The sequence below is a fragment of the Camelus bactrianus genome, chromosome 1, assembly GCF_048773025.1.
Source record: "Camelus bactrianus isolate YW-2024 breed Bactrian camel chromosome 1, ASM4877302v1, whole genome shotgun sequence".
In the NCBI taxonomy this organism is placed as follows: Eukaryota; Metazoa; Chordata; class Mammalia; order Artiodactyla; family Camelidae; genus Camelus; species Camelus bactrianus.
In genome coordinates, this window is record NC_133539.1 from 75,298,461 (window position 1) to 75,320,757 (window position 22,297).

The window sequence follows — 22,297 nt, forward strand, 5'->3', positions numbered from 1 at the left end:
AGGCCCCACAGGGTCCTGCTCTGGTACAAGAACATGGGGTGGGGCTGGGGCTGGGGCTGGCAGGCTTCATTTCACCTTTAACAAGCATTCCAGGTGATCCTTAGGAACACTGAAGTTTGATGTCAAAACACAGCCCCTAGTGTTTTGAGAGACCCTGGAAACCATGCCATCTGAATTTCAAAGGGTACTGCAGCTATTTAATCTAGAGAAGAGCAGGGACTGACGACTCTCTTCATTTCTCAAGAACTGCCACGGAGAATTATTCTCGCTAATCCAGAAGTCCTCAGATCAGTAAATATGAGTTATATGGAGGCTGATTTCATGCCAAAGTGAAAAGAAACTTTTTTCTTTCAAATTAACATTTAAAAGTGTAAGAGTGCCTTGGTAGTAGCCTTCTGCATACTGGAAAATCTCAGTCAAAAGGTACAGGATCACGTGGAATGGAGCAAGGATCTACATCTCTAAAACATTTTCCAAGAATCTGTGATCCTATGTCATTTAATTAGTTCTTCTGCCTTCAGGGGAAGGTCTGTTTGGAAAATCTACATAATTTACATCTTCCCTTGTTAAGCCTTGGTAACCAGTGTGTTAACTGCTTTCTGCTTTGAGGTGCTTTTCCAGATGAGACCTAAATCCCTTTTGATATGTTGAGTCGCCTTCTCAACCCTAGACGTCTATCCAAAGCTGAATTTGAAAGGTTTCCAGGCATGACAGTGTCATGGATGCTTTCCATTATCCTTCTACTTCTTTCTTTCTTTCTTTCTTTTTTTTTTAGGTTTTCCAGTCAGGCTTTTATTATAAAGAAGGTTCCAGAGCGTCCCAGCCTCCCCCTCCCGCGCAGCCCCGAGACTGTCTGGTGCCGGGTGGGTCTGCGCCAGCGGCCGGGTCTTCACAGACGGAGCTTCTGACAGCTCAGGAAGGGCAACTTTCTCAGGGCGTCGCGGGGGTCTCTGCCAGGTCTGCCGGTCCCTGGAGCAGTCGTTTCCAGTGTTGCGCTGGGAGCCCCTGGGGACCTCTCCCCGGGTCCTCTGCGCGAGCGGCAGCTATTCACAGTTGGCGAGTGGTAAGTTTTTTAATATAAAAGCTTTAAACAACAACAACAACAACAACAACAACAACAACAACAACAACAACAACAACAACAACAACAACAACATTCTAAAGATGCTATCTTTAGAAACACTTCCAGCAAGATCAAGTAGCCCAGCTACAGCCTTGGTACAGCGCAGCCTCCCCTCTCGAGGCCAGGATCGTCGGCCCGCCCAGCTCGTGCGGCGGCCTTGGAGCCTTCCCGCGGGCAGTGGGCGCGGCCCCCGCCACCAGCAGCTGCTCAAGCAACCAAAATATGACACTGCTTGAACCCGTGCGTAGTCAAGAACTCTCCGGGTGAGGGGAGACGGGAACAATGTTTCAGTGGCTGAAGCAGAAACCAACCGAGGGCTGGTTCAGGGGGACTCCCTCCGCCAGGTTGGATGAGGTAGTGCTTCCGGCTGCGGCCTGTGGGCCAGGCGGCCCGTGGCCCGCGGGTTGGTTCGCTGGCGCTGGACTGCGTGGGGCAGGGCCCTCGGCCGTGGCGGGGGGAGTGGGGGCGCCTTCCAGGCTGTGCTGCATGGCCGGCAGGAGCCTCAGCCGGGATGGGCTGCAGGGTTCGAGTTCCCGTCCCAGAGCCCGGGTCGGGGGGAAGGTGGGAGGGACGGTGCCTGAGGGGCCAGGGCCGGGGGCTCCTCCGCCTGGCTCAGAGAGGCCCATCGTCCCCCACCCCGGCCGCCTCTTCTCAGTCATTCCCCAGCCGGAGTCAGAGGCACTGGGAGCAGAGAGAAGCGGAGGGTGGCGCCCCTCGGCCTCTGCCCCGCTGCCTCAGGCTCAGGCCTTGCTGTAGCACCGGTAGATGTTGTCCTCCATCAGGGCCACCACCTGCTCGAACTTGTGCTGCAGCTGCGTCCTCCGGGCCGTGGGGTTCGCCTCCAGGGTGGTCATGATCTGTGGGTGATACCTCTTGGCGTATTTATAAATCTCTGCCATGGCCACGTTGGTGTTGAACTCATTCTGGTATTTCCGCAACTCCTCGGCCAGGTGCGCGTTCATCTCCCGCTCGCTGAGCAGGGGTCATGTCGTGGATCTGTTTGTAGTAGCGCTGCACGATTTTCTGGTACTCGGGAATCCCCTTGGCGTAGAGGAGCTTGTTGGTTGGCAAATCCTTGCCCAGCTGCAGGTCGGAGATGGAGGAGACGTCGATGAAGGCCTGTGCGATGACCAGGCAGGGGTCGATCTGGTGCGTCTTGTCGATGTCGAAGACGAACTCAGGGTTCTTCAGGATGTTCACCCAGAACCAGAGAGGAAGGCTGTTGGTCTTCCAGATGTGCAGGGTGTCGGGGGTCTGAGATCCCCCTCTTCTCGGCTTGCTCCTCCAGAAAGTCAAAGAAATACTTGACGACCAGTAGAGGCTTGTCTTCACGGATGCTCAGAATGGCCTTGAACAGGTCATCTAGAAACTTGTGCAGTGTGCCCTTGGTGGACAGCAGATAGATCTCCAGGAGCACCTTCTTGCAGTGGCTCTGCCAGTGGGACTTCTTGGGTTCTGCTAGCTCATCCGTGGGCAGCACCAAATGGAAATACTGCTCTGCGTCCAAGTCTCTCACTCGGCCCAGCATGTTGTCCTTCTTGTCTGTGAGGCTCATGGACAGGGAGGCACCTTCAGGGATCTTGCAGTGGGCCAGCGTGTTGAGCTTCTTGCCGCCATCCTCCACCACTGAGGTGTCGTCCATGTCCCGCAGGATGTAGCTCTGCATGCTGGAGGCGAACCACTCCAGCTCGACGTCCTCGGCACGCGGCCACTAGGAGTAGGGCACGTTCTTGGAGAAGACTTCCAGAATCTTCTCCTTCACCTGCATCAGCGTGTCCGTGTCCATGGCTTGCACACTCAGCGCGCCCATGCCGCAGCCCTAGAAGGACACGTTGAGGTTGTGGGGTTTGGCCTTGATGTTCTCGCGCAGCAGCCACTCCTCGCTGAGCGTGTAGCGGGCCTTGCCGGTGATGGCGTCGATGGTCCATCTACTTCTTAAATGATAGACCTACTCGGCAGAAAAGCACCCCTGATGATGAAACCTCACCGTTCTTCTCCATTTTGTAATCACACACACTTTCAGCCCTTACTTTACTGATGAAAAATATTTATAGTTATTTCTGTCTACACTTTCACCTTTCTGAGGTGATTTTGAATGTGCTGTTTTGAGTAAATGTCTAAACTTATGGGCCCAGGGTTACCCTTGGACTTCTTGACTGGCTTCTGTGAATTTAGTGAGTCTTTTACCCATTCCACCTGTTAAAGGTTATCCGTTAACCTTTGAGGGTTACCAGCTCGTTCAAGGGCAGGATGGTGTATATACACTCACGTGCTGCACGCACGTGTGTGTGTGTGTATGTGTGAGATAGAGAACTGATTGACAACAATGAGCTCCAAGAGCCTCCTCTCTCCAGGTGTCCTAGAAGAGGGGCAGAGTATGCCGAGAGAGGGATGTTGCACTTTCTAAGTTAATACTGTTAATATGTATCAGAAGGGGCAGATTATGGAAGAGGAAAGAGCCCACACTTGGCCAGCATTTTCAAAAAGGAATCAACATTGCCAAGTGAAGAAAGTGGAAAGTGTGCATGTTCCCAGATAGAGCAGTCTTATTCCTGGCAGGTGACATGGTTTGGCTTCCTGTAGAAATGCTAAAATATCCCTGCTATTATCTGTTTTTACTGTCAACAATTCAGACACCAAATATGTAGGTTTTCCACACTAAGCAATTCTCTAATTCTATGTGGAGTCCAACAATTTAATACAATTTTGACACTACCCAGAGTTACAGACCCCGGAGGTTAAGGATTCAGTCCCATAAGGCTGCCCCTCACTTCAAAAGCCAATTGCAAGTAGTGGGTCCCCAGGTAAACCACACTTCTCTCTGACTTGGCTACACATTGGAGATTCCCCAGAGCCCCTCTTCAGGTTCAGTAATTTGCTATAACAGCTCACAGGACTGAGGAAAACACTTTACTCACTATTACTGGTTTATTATAAAGGATATTATAAAGGATGCAAATGACACCCAGATGAAGAGATACCAATGGTGAGGTTAGGAAGGGTGTGGGAGCTTCTGTTCCCATGGAGTTTGGGGTGTGCCACCTTCCTGGCACATGAATGCAGTCACCAACTTGGAAGCTCTGTGAACCCTGTTTTGAGTTTTTATGGAGATTCCATTATGTAGGCACAATTGATTAAATCATTGGCCATGGGTTCAATTTCCAGCCCCTCTCCCTGCCTTGGAGGTCAGGGATGGGGCTGAAAAGTCCAACCTTCCAATCACATGATTGGGATTGGTTACTGTGTCATCCAGCCCCATCCTAGAGCTATTTGTGTCCACCAAGAGTCACTTCATTAAGCATAAACTCAGGTAGGGTTGAAAGAAGATTATTATGAATAACAAAAGACTCTCCTCTTACCCCAGCCACTCAGGAAATAAGGGTTTTAGGAGCTCTGTGCCAGGAACCAGGGATGAAGTCCAAATACATATTTCTTATTATATCACAATATCACAGTCCTGTTCATTCTTTTAAATTTTTATTTAAAAATTCCCTTTCTTAAAAATAGGGTGAATAATAGCAATGACAGCTTACTACAGGGAAAGTTGGCTAATGAAGTTAAACTTATTTGAAGTTCTTGAGACCATTGCTTTGGAAGAGAAAGCCTTATTAGTATTAAAACTATTAATTATCATTTATGTAATGATGATTTTTTTTCTAGAGGATTATAAGTGAATTCTGGGATTTGAATCCTCCCTTCCCTAATTTTAAAAACTAAGTATTGTGTCTGTGTCTCCTATAGAGAGGACCCATTTTGGAGTCCTGGTTGAGGTGGGGGCCACTCACTGTGGTCACTTGGTCGTTGCATCTAACGGGGTAGAGCACTTTACAGTCCAGCAAGTGTGTTCACAGATGTTGTCTCCTACAGACTCACAGCAAACTAGTGAGGAAGGCTGAGGATTAAGTGTTTGGGGCTTTGGGGTTTCCTGCGTGACTCTGCTATTCAGTGAGCTGAAAATCCTGGTCCCGATTTAGCTTGCCTCTGCTTTTGCGACACTGCCCGCTCTGCACCTGCCTGTGGAGGTGCACGCTGTCCGCTGTGCATGGCTGCCTCCCCCACCTCCAAGCCCTCTTGCCCGTGGTCACTGAGCCTCCACCACAGAGGAGTCCTCTCCTCTGAACTGTAGCACCTTAAGTTTCAATGAGACTATTTTGAAAAGTGTCTCAATGGTGGGTTTGGAGTCTTCTTTTCTTTCTTCTTCTTACACTGTGTTCTGTACATTTCCTGTAGGGTGAAGAAAGTGAAAATGAAAAGTAATAAAAATCTCATTGATTTGATCATTTTTAGTCATAATCAAAGTGTATGCAGTTCATGGTGGATGATCAGTAAATATCTGATGGATAAATGAATGAATAGCCACACTTGACGCCTGTCCTGGACGGTAGTGTGTGGTGCTGCAAGTCCTGGAGCCCCGGAACCAGACTCCCTGGGTCTGAGTGTCAGAGGTCCTGACGTCAGGAGCTGGGAGGCCTTAGGCAAGTTACTTAATTCCTCTATTTCAGTTTCCTTACCTGTAACATAGGGATAAAATAGTCTTTACTTTATCAAGCTGTTGTGAGGATTAAATGAGTTAATAAATAAAGGCAAAGGATAGCATTAAAGTGCATTTCCATATATTATCTCACTTTTACCTTAACAGCCACTTGATAGTGTAGTGGGAACACTTCTGAATCTCATGGCTGAGGAATCTCAAATTCAAAGGACTGGTGAGAAGCAGAGAGTGTCTAAAATTCAGTTCTGATTCCAAAGTCTCATTTTCTAGGTTGGAGTTATTTGTTTAGTTCTGAAGATGATTGAAAGACAAAAAAAAAAAAAAAAAAAAAAAAGCGAATAGCTTTGATTTCAGTCAAAGGGTACACATCTTAGAGAAGGACAAACTCACTTTCTGTGGTTGAATGAGATGAAAAAAGGTTGTGCGAAGTATCAGAGATGAGAACAGCCGCTGCCCTTATCACAACCCCTCAGTGCCTCCAGGGAAGAGGAAAAGAGGCAGTTTAGAAGAACTGAGGAAAGGAATCAATCAATTCAATTTAAAACTACATAATACCTTCTTTATTCTTTAGTGTTAGCACTGAGCTTCTGCTGAAAAATCGCTTTGCTCTAAAATGGCCTAATTTTTCCTTTTAATTTGCATTTCCTTCCTGCCCAGATGCTACTGGCAGCTGCCCAGTGGTAGTTTCACTAAAACAACTGTGCTCCACCTCGATGTGTATCTCTAAACTGTCCTTTTACATTTGTTTCTTTGCATAATTTGTCAAACTTTGCAAGTTGCAGAGCAAAATTCTGCCAACAAAAAACAGGAAGTTTGGGCCATCTTTCTGGGTTTACTGTTACTGGTTTTTCAGCAACTAGAATCAAACCCTGGTGAAAGTATTTAACACATTAACAGTTTGAAATTGTGCTCAAGGCTCTGGGCAATGAATATTAAAAAAAACAAAAACAAAAACAAAAAAAAACCCAAAACTGAGCAACAAGGGGACTTGGACACATTATTTATACATTTGGTGAGCTCATTCACTCACCCAGGGAAATCAGGCACACGGCTGCCAGCCCAAGGTTAATTTTATTTTCTTCTCAGCCAGGAGCAGGGTGTGCTATTATACAGAGAGAGAAATGAGGACTTTTTAATTGGCCAAGAGGAACTTCTGCTGCACAAGGATATATTCCGATTGCTGGAGGTCAATGGAGTGCTTTAGGATTTTAAAATCCTGCTGCGTTCACAGTTTAATATGAAATCCTCCAAATTGCTAGAATTCAAAAAACCCTGCATTAACAGTTTTGAAACAGAAGAGGGCATCTCATCATGCTTTTTGTCTGTTTGTTTTTTGGGTTTTTTTTTTTTTTTTTTTTTTTTTGAGAATGAAAAGGAAACTGGTCTTTGAATGAAAACGAACAGCATTTCCTTTTCGGAATGAATGAATGAAAATACACTGTTCGTGTTTTCAAAAGTTTAAATGTGACTAAAAATGCTGTATTTGCTTTCTAATTGAAGACTTCTAATACCAAGCTGTTTTATACTATAAAGTAGCTGTTAATTAAACACATTATCACATGGATTCCCTTCTTCCAAGTTGCCCAGCCCTTATTAGCCCAACCTCCCTTAACTTCTTATGTTCAGATGACAGTTTTTCTCAAAATCCAATCTGTCTAAGGGTCGGTGAGTCTTCTATAATTGTGTGTAAAATGTGTGTTTGTGTATTTTTTTTTTTTTTTTGGAGATTTGTAGTTTTAAACATACCATCTACTTTCTCAGGATAAGCCCCTAAGAAGTTTCCACGTTTAATTCCATTTTATACAAATTGGTTCTTTACATTCCGCATATATTTAAATGCTCAGTTTATGACACCTTGGACAAAGCCTGTTATAATAAATACCACTGAATGGAAAAGCTCAGGGTTTTCCTAATAATTTAAACCATACCATTATGGAATACAGCAGCAAGCCTTTTGAAAAGTCTTTGGTATTCTTTATATTAATTTCTAGATAGAGCTGAGAGGGAACTTTTTGATCTAATCTGTTCATTTTACTTATTGGTGCCAGAAAGGTGTGAGGTGGGAAGCCCCATAAAAAAGACCGGCAGGACCCCCAGGCAGGGCCACTACTCTCCTGCCAGGGCCACTACTCTCCTGCCAGCACCATCCGGTTCCCTGGCCCAGCGACGTTATCTCACTTTTTGCCTCTGAAATGGCTTACTTCTAGGAAAGTGGAACTTACCCTTAAAATTCTATAGGTTCCCTGAGATCACTCCTGATTGGTTATTTCCTTCACTCCTGATTGGTCCATTTCCCTCACTCCTGATTTGTCCATTTGTAGTACTTCATTTGCATGGAGCTCACTCCTGATTGGTTATTTCTCTCCCTCCTGATTGGTCCATTTCTACAAAACTTGTTCCTAATTAGTCAACTTTTGTTATACCTTATTTACATATGATGTTGCAAAATGTAAACTGGCAGCCTATAAAAGCCTATGTAAACCTACAGACGGGGTCCAGAGCTTGGAGTGTTAACTTCTCTGGGCCCACTGGCGTAAAAAACCTGAGTTCTCCAACTCTCCGAGTGCTGCTTGGTCTCTCGCCTGGATCCAGGCTGCTGTCACAACTGAGCTGTAACACGTTTTTCTGCAATAGTGCAGGGTTCTGTGAAGTGTTACACAGGTAGTAACGTGTTGTGTCAGAGTTCAGGATTACAGCCCAGTCTTTGAGCTTTCAGTCTATTGTTCTTTTTTCTCAGTCTTGCTTGGTCCAAAGCTTGCACTGGTCCAAAACACATGGGACCCTTATATCCCTCTGCTCGTGCATATATGTTGTTTGTCTGTGTTTTTTAATGTTTTGGGTAGGTTGATTTTCTACGTGAACTCTTTGTAGAAAAATATATTTTGTCTTTTTTCCAGTTGATCTAAATTGTTTAACCTGGCAGTGCTCAGTTCAGTTTTATGAAAGAATGAATTTAGTGAGGGCAAAGTGAGTTTGGAAGCAGGAAGGAGCTGTTGGACAAGACAGGGTAGGAAAAGTTAGCTCCAGATTTGACCTCTGGACTTGTTATAATACTTATTGTAAGTCAGAACCTGGTGTTCATTGTTCTATTAATGTCTTCTTCAGTGGCCCCATTTAAAATTTGAGACTGGCCCTTTGTAGCATCCTCTCTATTTCTCTGGGAACATCTAGAACATCCAAGTTGATAATTTTCTAAGAACAATTAAACTTTCAAGAAAAAAAAAATTCCTTGTCATATGGGACATATTCTTGAAGCTGACCCACTATCCCTGAGTCCCAGGATTGGGGTAAAGGTGAGGAATGTGTGTAGCACATATTATTTGGTAATTAAAAAAAAAACTTTTATATTTTAAGGTAGCTATTTTGACTTGATTGATCAAATCCATCAACATAATATCTTGCTTTGCCCTGGGAGTCTTGAGTAGATATCATAAATTACCCTAGAGTTGAAAGTAGAGCCTTTGGGAACCAGACTGGCCTAGGAAGGGTCCTTTCTGGGACTACAGATTTCATGTTCTAGCTAAGGCTGAAGTGCAAGGATCTCCTTGTCTTGCTGGGCAATGTTTCAGCCTGTAGGTTACTTCCAAGACAGACAATTAAGGCTCATTGTGTGCTATTCAATGGTATTCATACCCATGTATCTTCTCCTTACTGCATTTATGGAAGACATATGTTGGAATCTAACAGCTGTCTACGGCATTTTCTTTGTAAAACTATAAGTGATGCTTTGTGCATTCTTTTGCATTAGGTAGATGTTTTATTTTCTTTCCTTTTATTGCCTCACATCACACCCCAACCTTGCCGTAACGCCCTAACCATCTAAGCAGAAGTGTGGGGGACAATGGAAAGGAAATTTAGTTGTAGACACTTCATTTTGGAAAGGAAAAAGTCAGAAGCAGAGTAGGGAGCTCAAGGGACTGGTATTTAGATGGGATATCAATGTTTATAGAACCATAAGGGGAATATTTGTTGAAGACATAGTTGTTATTATTTTTAAACAAGTTACTTAAAAAATTAGGAATATGTATGCAAAGTGAGTAATTCAGAGAGTTGATGCAAATATTTAGACATTTCAGGACCCAATCTCTATTAGTTGCTTTGAAAGGTTAAAAAAATTAGGACCTGATTTATCTGGGCAAATTAAGTGTCTGCATTAGTTAAATTTATTAGATAATTGCTTTGTTCTCTATTTAATTTTTATTGCATAGACATAATTTTATAAAAGCATTTATATATATCCTGGAGATAAAGTATTTTTACAAAGCATGATTGTCAATTCCATTGACACTGGACAATGTCAAAGTGTTTATAGTGGCAGTTGCTTTTCTGTAATAACAATAGCAGACATGTTTATAGCATTTACTACTTACTAGGCACAGTTCTGAGCACTTAATTTCATCTTCAAGTTACAAGATGAATGCTATCATTATTTCCATTTTATAGGCAGGACAACTGAATCTCAGAGACATTAATTTGCCTAAGATCACAAAATCCATAGTGATCTGAACCCAAGTAATCTGGCTCTAGATTCTGGGCATGTAACCACTACACTATGCAATCAGTTGATTTTTGAACAGCTTCTGGATTACCTTCTGGCATCGGCCAACTTGATAAGCAAGAATCCTACAATCTTGAATTATTTTTATTTTAAGTGACTGTTTGGTTTTAATCTAGGAACAGAAAGACAGGGAGCATTAAGTGAAGAGAGCTGGGTGAAGGATAATCAAATAGTCCTCTTAGTTTCTATTTTTCTTCCCATTTTTAATTAAGGCATTTAAAAAACATTCTCTATCATAAAAAAGAAAAATAATGCAAGTGAAATGATTGATGGTAGCTGACTTTGGTTCTCAGTGTTAGGAAAACTATAGGGACAGGTGAGGATTGTAACATATTGGAGATTGCTTGTTTTTATAAAAAGGGCAGACATTATTAGGTGTGGTATCACCAGGTCTTTTTTTTTTTTTTTTTTCAAAAAGAAGCAGGTACTCATAATTTTATCTGACATATGTGAATTTTAATTATTAGCTCAATATTTTAAAAGGTATAATAAGAGCTAAATAAAACCTATTTTTCAGCCAGAGGTTACCAGTTTGTATGTAGCCTCTGAAATAAAGAATATCTTGGCGTTGTGTTTATGGGCATGTGCAGGTAAAAGAAAACATGGAAAAATTGAGTAACTTTGTACCTTAACAGCCCAAAAGTCAATAATAAACTATTACATTTATCACCTTTAGCTGGACTATATTATAAGTAGGAGTTATTTTCAATGATTCAGCCTCCTAGTCAGAGAAAGAAGAGCTATGGAAACTTATAACAGGTTTATAGATTTATAAAGTAAAAAAAAACTTCATAAATATTTAAAGTGAATTGATATGGTCCCTGGACAACGATAATAGATTTTTTTTTTTTACTGTATGCAATTGCTATGGCAATTTGCATCTTGATGGATGGATCATTTTATTCTGTAAAATATAGGCTTAGGCAATAATACTCTTTTGCTACTGAGATATTGAGAAATGTAGACAATAAATACGCTTGAAGGGAACAAGAAACAAAATTGTTGTTAATTCCCACTCCATCCAGTCCCATCCCACCTATGCAGAGTGAACATTTCTAGAAGCTTCTCTGCCTCTCTTTTCACTAATAAGAGTACGGTTGCAATGTGGTAATGGCTCTTTTCTTTTCTTTTCTTTTCTTTTCTTTTTTTCAGTTAATATCTAGAGATTGGGAGTGGTAGAGTGAAGAGCATAGCAAATCCTCTTCCCATAAAACAGTGATAAAACTGGATAACACTGCCAAAAACAACCATTACAGAAATCTGAAAATTGACTAAGGGTATGCAACAAATTGATGTGTTTAGTTTACAAGAGCTGCTGAACTTTGGGTGCAAGCAATGAATCTGTGCTGTATTGACCTAGGCTGCTTCCATCCCACCTCCCTCAGTTCCATCATGTGATAGTTTGGTCAGGGTGGGGCAAGCCATGAAAAAAAGGCACCTAGCTACTGGAGGCAGCTGACTCAGTTTGGAGAGGGGAGTGGGAAACCTGATGCCCTCAATTATTTGTCAGAAACAGCAAATAAACAGGGAAGGCTAATGATGCTGCTAGTCTGACTGCTGTGCTCCTAGTTGGAATAAACAAGACACCAGCAGGCTGGTGAGAAGTTTACCAGGGAATTAAAAGGAATGAGATAGCCACAGCAGTCTGCTCACAGGGTGCTAGAAGCCTACCTGCCTGGAGGGGAGGCTTTATCCCTGCATGAATAGATGCCAAAGATACTCTTAGCTGTACTGTAAGTCCTCTCTTCCTTAAAGTGTGGAATGCAGACTTGACAGTATAGGACCTATGTGCACACGTGCTTCATGTTTATTAAACTTAGTTTGCATAGATGCCCTTAATGTGTTTGTGGTCTAGGGTCATACGTGATAAAACTGAACGCAATTATAGATCACAGGACCAGACCAGCTGTCTGAATCTGGGATTCTTTCCAGCTGTAAATAGTGCCTGGGCACAGAATCAACTAGCAAAATTAAGGGGTGGAGGGCTTGGGTATTTGGGAAAAAGAAGGAAAGAGTGCTAAGACATCCAAATGTTACAAATTAACCCTCCAGGAGCAAGAGCAGTAGAAAGCTACCGACAACAGCAATTGAGGGCAATAAAGCTTTCAGGAAGGGAGACGTATAAATTGGTAAAGAGGAAAATACAGTGTATTTTGACAAGCTAAACCCCCTCTTAATCAGAACCCCCTCCTTTTAAAAATAATTGGAAAGATTCTACTCTTTGAGGAAATTATTTGTGGGAAAATGTGAATCTTTAAGTTTCTAAAATAACTGCAAAAATAAAATTAGCATTTAAAAGGGTTTTGTGTGTGTGAATGTCATAAAAAGCTATATTTACTTTCTTAGAAAACATCATGTATTGTTAAAGTGTCTGGAATCATGTAAAATTCCCAGTTGAATTAGAAAGCTCTTCCCTTCATTATTGTTTTGGTAAAAAATTATTACACACGTAACACATATAAGTGGCAGAAAAATTTAGAAACTCTAGCTAAGTGTAAAATTTTCAAAATTACTCATTTTCCACCACCCAAAGCTAATAGCATAAACATTATAGTGTGGATCCTTCTAGATACATTGTATGTATCATGCTAAAACTGGCTTCTACACTATTATTAAATTCTTGAGATTGGTTGGAATACTGTATAGGGATCATTTTCAGTCACTTTTAGAGGGGTTTAATTTATGTAGGCATGGATGCATTTCTTTAACTTTCTCAAAGATATTACTTGTTGTGAACAAGGGTTTATTTGTCTATCTGTCTGTCTAGCTGGCCAGCTGGCCAGCTGGCTAGCTTCCCTGGATCTAGACTCCTTCCTATATTTGGGGAAGTCCTGTGGCAAAGCTTGCCTTCCATGGTAGAAGCTGAAAAGGTCAGATGCATGTTCTTCAACCTTTCATGTAGCTAGGGATTAGTTTAGGGCTTCACCTTAACATTCTTTGGCTCTTGAAGCAGACAACCAAGGCCAGGACAGAATCCAGTCTAGGGGCAAGGCAGCAGGGGCAGAAACACGCAGGGTGCTGGGTGCAGTGGCTGCTATGTTGGTGACCCCACCAGTCTGGTCTATGACTTAATTTTTGTTTTGGTCCTGGCTGCTGCCAAACTTCCTTTATTTCTGTGTGTTTTCCTATCCTGTTTCTCCACCTTTTCTGGTGATTCTGGAAACTATTCAGAAATCTTAAATATTTTTTTCCTTCTAAATCAGCTAAAGCCTTTTGTTATTTGCAGCTAAGAACTCAGATTGATAGAGTGCACCTCCCAGTTCCACTCAGAAAATGGAAGATTTCAACCATCTCCAAGGAGCCTTGAAATATAGACTAGAAAGAATTTTGGAGATAATCTTGTCACCTGAATATAGTGAAGGATTCATTTCCTTCAGTGGAAAGAGCTAGAAATGTCTGGGCTCCTCAGGTCCTCATTGTCACTTGCCAGCTATAGGATATTAGGACAATCAGTTAATTCCCTGGGTTACATTTTTATGTATATGTGTGTATGTATATGTATATAACCTTTAAAGTGAGGGAGTTAGACTTGAATTTCCTTTAGATTTGGAATTCTATGACTTTTAATCAGATTCAGAAACTTTAGATTTTAGATCATAGCTCCTAATTCTGAATTCTCAGTCCCACTAAATACATTACGCTGAGTAAGTATAAATACTAATTAAACTATCAAGGAGGTGTGCAGGGAGTAAATCTACACCCTTTTTTTGAAGTTTAAATCCATTTGACCTTTTGATAAATTAGTAGCAGCACAGATATCCAGATGGAATCATTTGTGGATGAAGGGACAATGTGTGCTCATGTTCATAGCTGAAGACACGAATTAGTCTTTCAGAATTATAAATTATTAGTTTCCTCTATTATAGCTTCTCAGCTTATAAAAGGAAGTTCTTAAATGTTGTTAATATTGTGTGTGTTAAGTATGATGTCTTTCCCAATAGCATTCAAAGACCCAAAAATCTTATCTCAGGTGAAAGTTTGAAGATTGAAACCAGAGATAGTTTACCTGTATGTTCATGGAAGGCACAGGTCAGTAAACTTTACACTGTCAAGTTGGTGTTTGGATAATGAAAATTTCAATCTGCTTCCTGTGATGCAGAACCCAGCAGTGGCAGAAGCATGAATATTCATAGTAATTTAGTGCTCGAAAAGACCTGGTTAACTTCTATATTTTATAGGTGAGAAAAAAGAGGCTGACAGATTAAATGACTTGTCCAAGATCATGTCACGACCTTCAAATTCAGTGGTAGATTTGAGACTAGAACCCAGGACTTACATCGTAAGCAATATGATGGCTGAGATGGTGTTTCTCTTGATCACTGTTGAGACCCAGAGCCTTGTGCGTAGTGGGCACTTCATCATTAAATGTTGACAGTCAGTCAATTCCAGCACAGTGGAATTTTTGCTATGACATGTATACTGAGGAATCTGAAAAAAAATATTCAAAGATTTGATTTAAAAAAAGCAAGACTTAATATTTTAATGCTGGGAGCCAGTGATTAATGCTTATGTTTAGATTCAAGTTGCTCAAATCTGTGACTGTGAATATAGTATAGAAATAGATGAAAACTGGCCTCAGTCTTTCATTCTGAAAGCTCGAGTTGGTGTAGGATGATGGTGACATTTCTCTCTCTTTAAACAGTTTATCAGAATATTAATATTGATGTAGAGCAGGTGGTGGGGCCGTTTAACCTGTGCTCTAATTAACAGGCCATTAAGATTCTATCAAGGTATCTGAAATATGCACAGCATGGCTCAGGGACGGTTCTCTCTTCCCAGTTGTGTAAGGATTATTTGGGTAAGGTTTTGATCTGAAATATTTACAGTGTATTAAATTGTATGGGCACTTATTTGAATGTGACTAAAGCAGAAAAGCAAATCTTCTCCAACAGTGTATAATGATAAAGTTAAAATGTAGTTTATCATATCAGACTGTTATGTTCTAACAATATTGCTCCAGTTGAGTTAAAATAAAGAGGAGCAGAGATAAAATCCTATTGAAGATAAGTTCAGAAATATGTGTCTAGATTAACTTTGGAATCTTGGTCATTAAGATACAGCTGATCTGATTTCTTAGATCTCTGCCTCTTTCCGCATTCCACTATCATCTCTTCCCAAGTGATGGTTCCTCTTTCATTTTCTGCTTTAGTGTGCTGAGATTTTCTTCCTCTCCAGTGAGAAGAGATTGGACTTCTTTTCATCCATGAAAAAGCAGTCCTTTACATCTTAAGGTTTGCAGTTAGTTCTCTGGAGTTAGAAGATCTATTTGAATATGATAAAATTTTTTAAAAAGATAAAATTTTTTAAAAAGTATATTCTTTAATACTTAGATATCTGGAGTTTCCATATTGGGGATATTTTTTGGCACAAGACAAGTGGCTTTGAATACTTAACTGCAGGCACATGGCTCTGAGATTTTCTGCTGGGGGATTACCGTTTTAGACTGTGGCTGGGAACTTTCCAGGTTCTGTGTTCTACAGAGTACTGTGAACATTATTTATACATTGATGCTAGTTAGAAGACAGGAGAGTAATAGAAGTTACCCAGGATAAATAGTAACCACTCTGAAAGGAGGTAAAAGGAAGTGGCATTTTTAGCTGCCATTAAAGAATCACATTGTATGCAATGCATTTTCAACAAATATTCTGTTATCTAATATGCTAGTTATTCCATTGCTCCATTACCTGGTGCTTTTGTGCAGATACTGTGCAGAAAAATGTATGATAATAATAATGATCTGAGTCATTGTGAGATTATTATGTTTGTTTTATTAAACAAATGGGTTTCAAACTAAAAAAAAATTAGTGGAAAAATTTAAAAAATGAAATCATATATAAAACCACCATATTAAATAGGAAAAGTAGAACTGTTTGGGACTTATGTGGATTGCAGTTGTGGAGGGGCTGAGCCTGATTCGCTGAGCCACCTGTTTCTGCTCTCTCCATGCCTCGTTTCCCTACACAGTGTTTGCAAACATATTTTTACAGTTTCAGAGAAAATTTACATCCTGTTTGGTATTATTTTAGTGTAACATATTTTAAAAATCAAATTCTAATTTGGAAAATATCAATCTATATTTCACGTATGTTGAGATTCTCTATTAACTAGAATAGAAAATCCATTTTCTGACCTTGCTAGGTAACAGTATATTATCCAAGCAGATTTCATAAGTAGGTTGAGTAAGTGGCTTCACTTATGATTACATTTGAAGGATGTCAAAAGGCACCTGGGCAAAAATATCTCCCTTTCAAGAGGTCATACCTGAAAGAGAATTTTGTAAGGCCCCTCGATTTAAGTAGTTTAAGTAATTACCTTATCTGGGCAGGTAATATATTAGCAGGGAATCCAATCCAATTCGACATGATTGTGTTGAATGCCTGTGATATACAAGGCATTGTGCTGTCTTTTAGGAATACAAAAATGAATGAAACATCCTTTCCTCAGAAAGTCTATGGTTTGGTAGTGGATCCTGGCAAGTGCACATCTCCTTATATGATATAATTTTTGTTTATGGTAGGAAGAAATATTTTGGTGGAATGATACTGGTGAACTTGGGGAGGGGAGTGGATGCTACTGGGAGAGGTTGGTGGCCACAGTCCTGTGGGATTCATGGGCAGATTTAGTATCAGTCTGTGAAGTGTGTGCCATGAAGGTAAGATGAAGAGTATTATAAATAATTTTGTTCCCTCTAAAAACTTGAATTTTACATAGTGCTGTTGGAGCATGGCCAGGAGAGACCAGCTGAGTGCGTGTCAAGAAATCTAACAAAGCAGAATATATCTCTGTTAATTTACCCAAGTCTGGGGTTCGGCCGGTAGCTCTGTAGACTCAGAATCTCTATGTGACCTCCCAGAACTGATGGCACCCCTAGATATTGACTGCCTTCAGCTCACAGAATTGCAAGAGAAGGATTTTTAAAGTAGAATGCCAACACTTAATTTGTCATAAAAATATATGATTGTCAAGTCGATTTTGACAGTTTATGGAATGAATTCTCTTTCTATGGGAAAAATTTCAGAATCTTGTTGGATGATCATGAAATCAGAATAAGGAGAATTATTTTTATAGTCTAAATATTTAATAGCATCAGGCTCTGATGCTTCCATCTTAATAGGCCTATTACTGGTGGTTCATAGGACATTTGGGCCTTTGGATTGAAATTCTGCCTTGGATTTTCTGTCTCTGTATTACCAGGTTCCCTACTATGTTCCCTCTAAGTTTACACATTTCTTGTGCATCTTTCCAGAGATATTCTGTGCATATACCAGCAAATATATATATGTACTCCACCCACATTTTCATCTAAATGATAGCACATTACACAAAATGGACATCTTTTCTATCAGTAGTTATAGTACTTACTCATTCCTTTTTCTAACAGCTGCAAATAATTCTACTATAGAGTGTCATGATTTATTTAATCAGTCCCATATAGATGGGCATTTCATTATTTCAATCTTTTGAAATGTAGCAATGGCATAACTTCTACCTCTTAGTCTCAGCTGGCTTAAGTGGTGCCAGTTCCCTTTCTTCTTAAATTTTATGTTCCTCAAGATTTTATCCTCTTCTCTTCTCACAGTACTCAATGACCCTGGGAAACAATAGTCGGTCTCATGGCATTAATTATCATCTATGTGCTATTGCTTCTCTCATCTGTATTTCTAACCCATATCTTCCTTTTCATGTTCAGAACTATTTATGAATTGCCTGTTGTACAATTCATTAGGATGTCCAGTGTGAATGTCAAGTCTGATACATGCTCTAAAGGATCTCTTTTTATTCACTACTTTATGCCCCCATCAAATATGTTCTTCCTTAGTATTCCCCCCCTACCTTGATGACTGACCCCACAATCTCCTAGTTGCCTAAGGTAGAAAGTTGAGAAGAACCATGACTCCTCCCTTCTCTTCAAAATCTTCATCCAAGCAGTCACCAAGGATTGTTGATCCGATTTCTTAGGTACTCTCTGCAATATTGATTTGTAAGAAATATATATTTGGTCGTTCAGATATATATTTGGTCTTTGTCCACATTTTCTGGCTCACAGCTCCCAAAATCCTTGGAATTTCCAAAGTGTTGAGAGGGACAAAGGTGTCTTTTGTTATGTAAATGAAACGACTCTTAGAAGCTCCAAAGGATGGAGATTCACTGCAGGAAGAACCAACCAGGTGATTAGAGGGTTGGGACTTTCAGTCCCACCCCCTGATTTACAGGGAGGGGAGAGGGGCTGGAGGTTGAATCAATCACCATTGCCCAGTGATTTAGTCAATCATAACTATGTAATGAAGCCTCTGTTAAAAAAAAAGAAAAAGACAGCTTTTTGGTCCCTTCTTTGGAGAGCTTCTTCGTCAGGGAATCAAAGTGCTTCTGCATGTCAGGCCCCAAGCTCCACGAGGACTGAAGCTCCTTTGTTTGAACCTTGCCTTATCTGTCTCTTCATCTGGCTGTTGATTCATATCCTTTAATATCCTATTATAATAAAACAGTAATATAGTGATTAAACAGGTTTCCTGAGTTCTGTGAGCCATTCTAGCAAATTAATTGAACCTGAGGTTGTGGGAACCTCTGACTGATAGCAAGTCACTCAGAAGTACAGTTAACAACATGCACTTGTCACTGGCTGAAGTCGAGGGTGGTCTTAAGGGGCTGAGCCCTTTGTCTGTGGAGTCTGAGTCTATCTCTGGGGTAGAGAGTGTCAGAATTGACTTGAATTCGCAGACACTGCTGGTGTCTGAGAACTGCTTGTTGGTGTGGGGAAGCCCATTTACTCTCAAGTACTATTTTTGTCCCTATAGGCCAGTGGCTCTCAAAGTGTTGTCCCTGGACCAGCAGCAGTATTAGCATCACCTGGGAACTTATTTGAAATGCACATTCTTGAGACACACCTCAGACATACTAAATAAGAAATTCTGCTCTAACAGTTCCTTTATTGGCTATCTTTGCTTCTGTAAATAATATCTGGAAATTTCAATTTCTCTTTCCATCAGTGACTAAGGACCATGGGGCTAGAGCAGGTTTCTCTGCTGTGATATGAGGGTCATACCCTGGAGTGGGGATCCTGACTGGCATCTCCCTGTGAATAGGTGAGGCACTGGCTTTGACAGGCTTCACTTCAGGAGGAAAGTGGTTTGCCCAAGGTCACACAGGTATGCAGAAGAAACAGAACCAGAACTCAGATCTCTGGATGACTAGTTCACTGCTTTTTCTATTACATACATTTGAACAACTTCAATTATTTTCATGTTCTTTTTGGGTCTAGTCTTTCTCTTTGCCTCTTTTTGTCTTTGCAGTGAAATTTAATAACATGCAATGCAGTATGCTTAGTCAATGGAGTATAGCGAAGAGCTCAGAGGACAGTCCATCTGTATGCCCCCAAATAAATCCTTTTTTTATATTCACACTGATTTTGTGAAGGTGGATTTTGGTTTTACTTGAGCATCTTTGAAATCCCTTTGTGTCTCTAGAGGTCAGTGTGGCTTAAAGAAACTTTGTTTTAAACTATATTCAGTTAACATTTAATTCAAGGCACTTTAATCAAAGGTGACAATAAAAATGATGGCCCAGGGGAGCATAAATTAATTCAGAATTACAAATACTATAAACATTAACATATACAGTCATATTGATTTTGTCACACGGAACTTTTCACTGACCCTATTGACCTTAATCTTAGAAATAATTGAATTGATTCCTATAACTTTTAACAAGTAAAATAGTATCATTTTTGCTTAGAAATGTATGACTCAGCCATTCTAAGTTCCTTTTAGAATGAGGTGTTTATACTTATATTGAAGGCTGTTTGAATGAACATTTGTGTCTAGTCATCTTTGTTTATGATGAGACTTTGAAGCAGTTATATGCCTTTGTCTTCACATGGCATTTAATGCAGAAGAGGCTTTGTGAGCTACCTGGGATGGAGAATTTCCATGGGGAAAACAGGGATGTTATTGAAAAGTCTGTGACAACTACAAGTTTTATTATTCACAGAGCTTTCAAAATTCTTTTCCTTTCCTATTCCTCTTTCTCACTTTTTTTTTCTTTGTTTGCTGGGATGGGTAAGGGTGAATGTGACAAAATTAGTAGGTTTGTGCCATGAATAAGAAATCTTAGATAAGTTTGTCCATTGCAGTGCTTTTCAGTGATCAAATAGTAAATTTGAGGCAAGGAGAGAAGAAGAAGGAGAGCTTATGTTTACTGAGAGTCTCCTTGGGGCCAGGCAGCTGCTAAGTGAGCAAATGCCCCACCTGCCACAATCTGAACCTGCTATAATATTTTTCCCTTTATTGGGGTTCACGGATGAGTTTATTTGGAGAAAGTTTCCCATTGCTAAGATTTTAATAAGCATTGTATAGCAATTAGAGACAGCAAGTTATAAGAAGAAAAAGGAGTGCTGACTAGAAGAAGCAAGCATGTTGGAGGCAATGAAAAGCAGGAGCTAAACTTTGACTATAAGGCAAGAGAAAGAAAAACCCAAAGTGTGGGCCAGCAGCTCCCTATTCACAGCAGGCCGGGCTGTTGTGTGAAGGGAGATGACTCAGCGTACCTTGTCATTCTCACCATTCAACAGTATTGAGCTCTGATAGGGTGCCGGGCACTGTTTTATAGCTGGGGGTGCTATTCTGCCCTAAAGTTTAGTTGATGTGGAAAGGAAATATATTAAAAGAGAAAAAAACCCCTACCCAATTACCATAGTGTATACGGTACCAGAAAGTAACAGAAATGTTCAGAGGAGGAAGCGTTGGATTTGTCAGGAAAGAAGTCACAAGCAAGTTCAACAGATACTGATGGCTACTTATCAAACCCATTTTCTCTTCTTCCTGGGCCCACAAGCCTCCCTTGCAGTTTTAGAGGTGGTCAAGGGAATGAATTTTAGCCAACAGAATATTAACAGCCGTGATGTGTGCCAGTTTCAGTCCTAGTCCATGGACTCCCCTATTCATGACCCTCCGCTTTCTCTTTCTGTAACAGCAGTGCTGAAAGCCAAGTGTTAAAGATGGCAGAACCACTGGACGGAGGGAGCCTAGGTGCTTGAATCCCTGCTTGGAGAGGAGCCAGGTGACAATCAGAAACACCCAATTTGGACTTCATGAGAGCAAGAAACAAACTTCTGCTGTTTTAAACCACTGAGATTTGGGTGTTTTTCAGTCACAGCAGCATATGTTACCTCACTAATACAGAAAGTGAGACAACAACAGAATGTGAAACAATGTTAAGAAATATGCAAGAGATTAGATAATTGTAGATGGTGCTGAGGATATCTGAGACAGGAAGGATGAAATCAGCACCGTCATGGGAAAGGGAATGCAAGACCATTGGCTAAAATGGAATATTGAAGAAGATAATCAGAGAAGCCACCTTAGCTTGTGGAGGTTAAGGAGTTTGGACCTGACTTTATTGCTGAGGTAGCAATTGGAAAGATAAGAGGAAATAATATTACAATGAAAGTTCAGTTGTGGTTGAAGCATGTTCTAGGAAGATTCATTTGGTGGCAGTATATGGAATGGTTTAGTTGTTGGTGAGGTCAGAATGGAGTCAGAGAGATCTAGGAGACTGTGGGTGAGCACTCAGACTGGGTAATTAATGGTGGAGGGGACCAAAGCAAAGGCTGAATGAACGAGGCATTATCAAGTATGGATATGAATGACTAAATGTGGGAGAACTGAAAAAGGAAAGGACTATAACTTTCAGGTCCGTAGGTTTAAAAAAACAGTGTAATGCTTGCAATGATAAACTTGGCACAAAAAAAGTGTAATGTTTATTGTCTTTAAGAAAGCAAAGTAGTATATAATATGTTCCAGAAAGACTACTATCAAAATAATTAACATAGAAAATGTCAACATATGGCATGCTTACAAATTCTTTTTACCTTCCTGGGCACATAGAAGGCACACCAGCTTTCCTTGCAGCAAGGTAAAAACATGTGGCTGAGTTCTAGCCAAAGGAATATGAGTATAAATGGTATGAACCACTTCTGGGTCTATCCATAAAATACTGTTTTGATTTCCCAGCCCCTCTTCTTCTTCTGTGGCAATCTTGGAGGCCCAAATGAAGAGCTGCAAACACTCCAAGATCCCTGAGTCAGTACTTGGATGAGGGCTTTTCAGAATTGTCACTCAACCACATT

At 40.8% G+C, this 22,297-nt stretch overlaps 1 pseudogene; it reads right to left on the bottom strand.

The window, feature by feature from the left end:
- Positions 1 to 598: 598 nt before the first annotated feature.
- LOC105063365 (plexin-D1 pseudogene) overlaps positions 599 to 22,297 on the bottom strand; it is a 42,445-nt pseudogene continuing 20,746 nt past the window's right edge.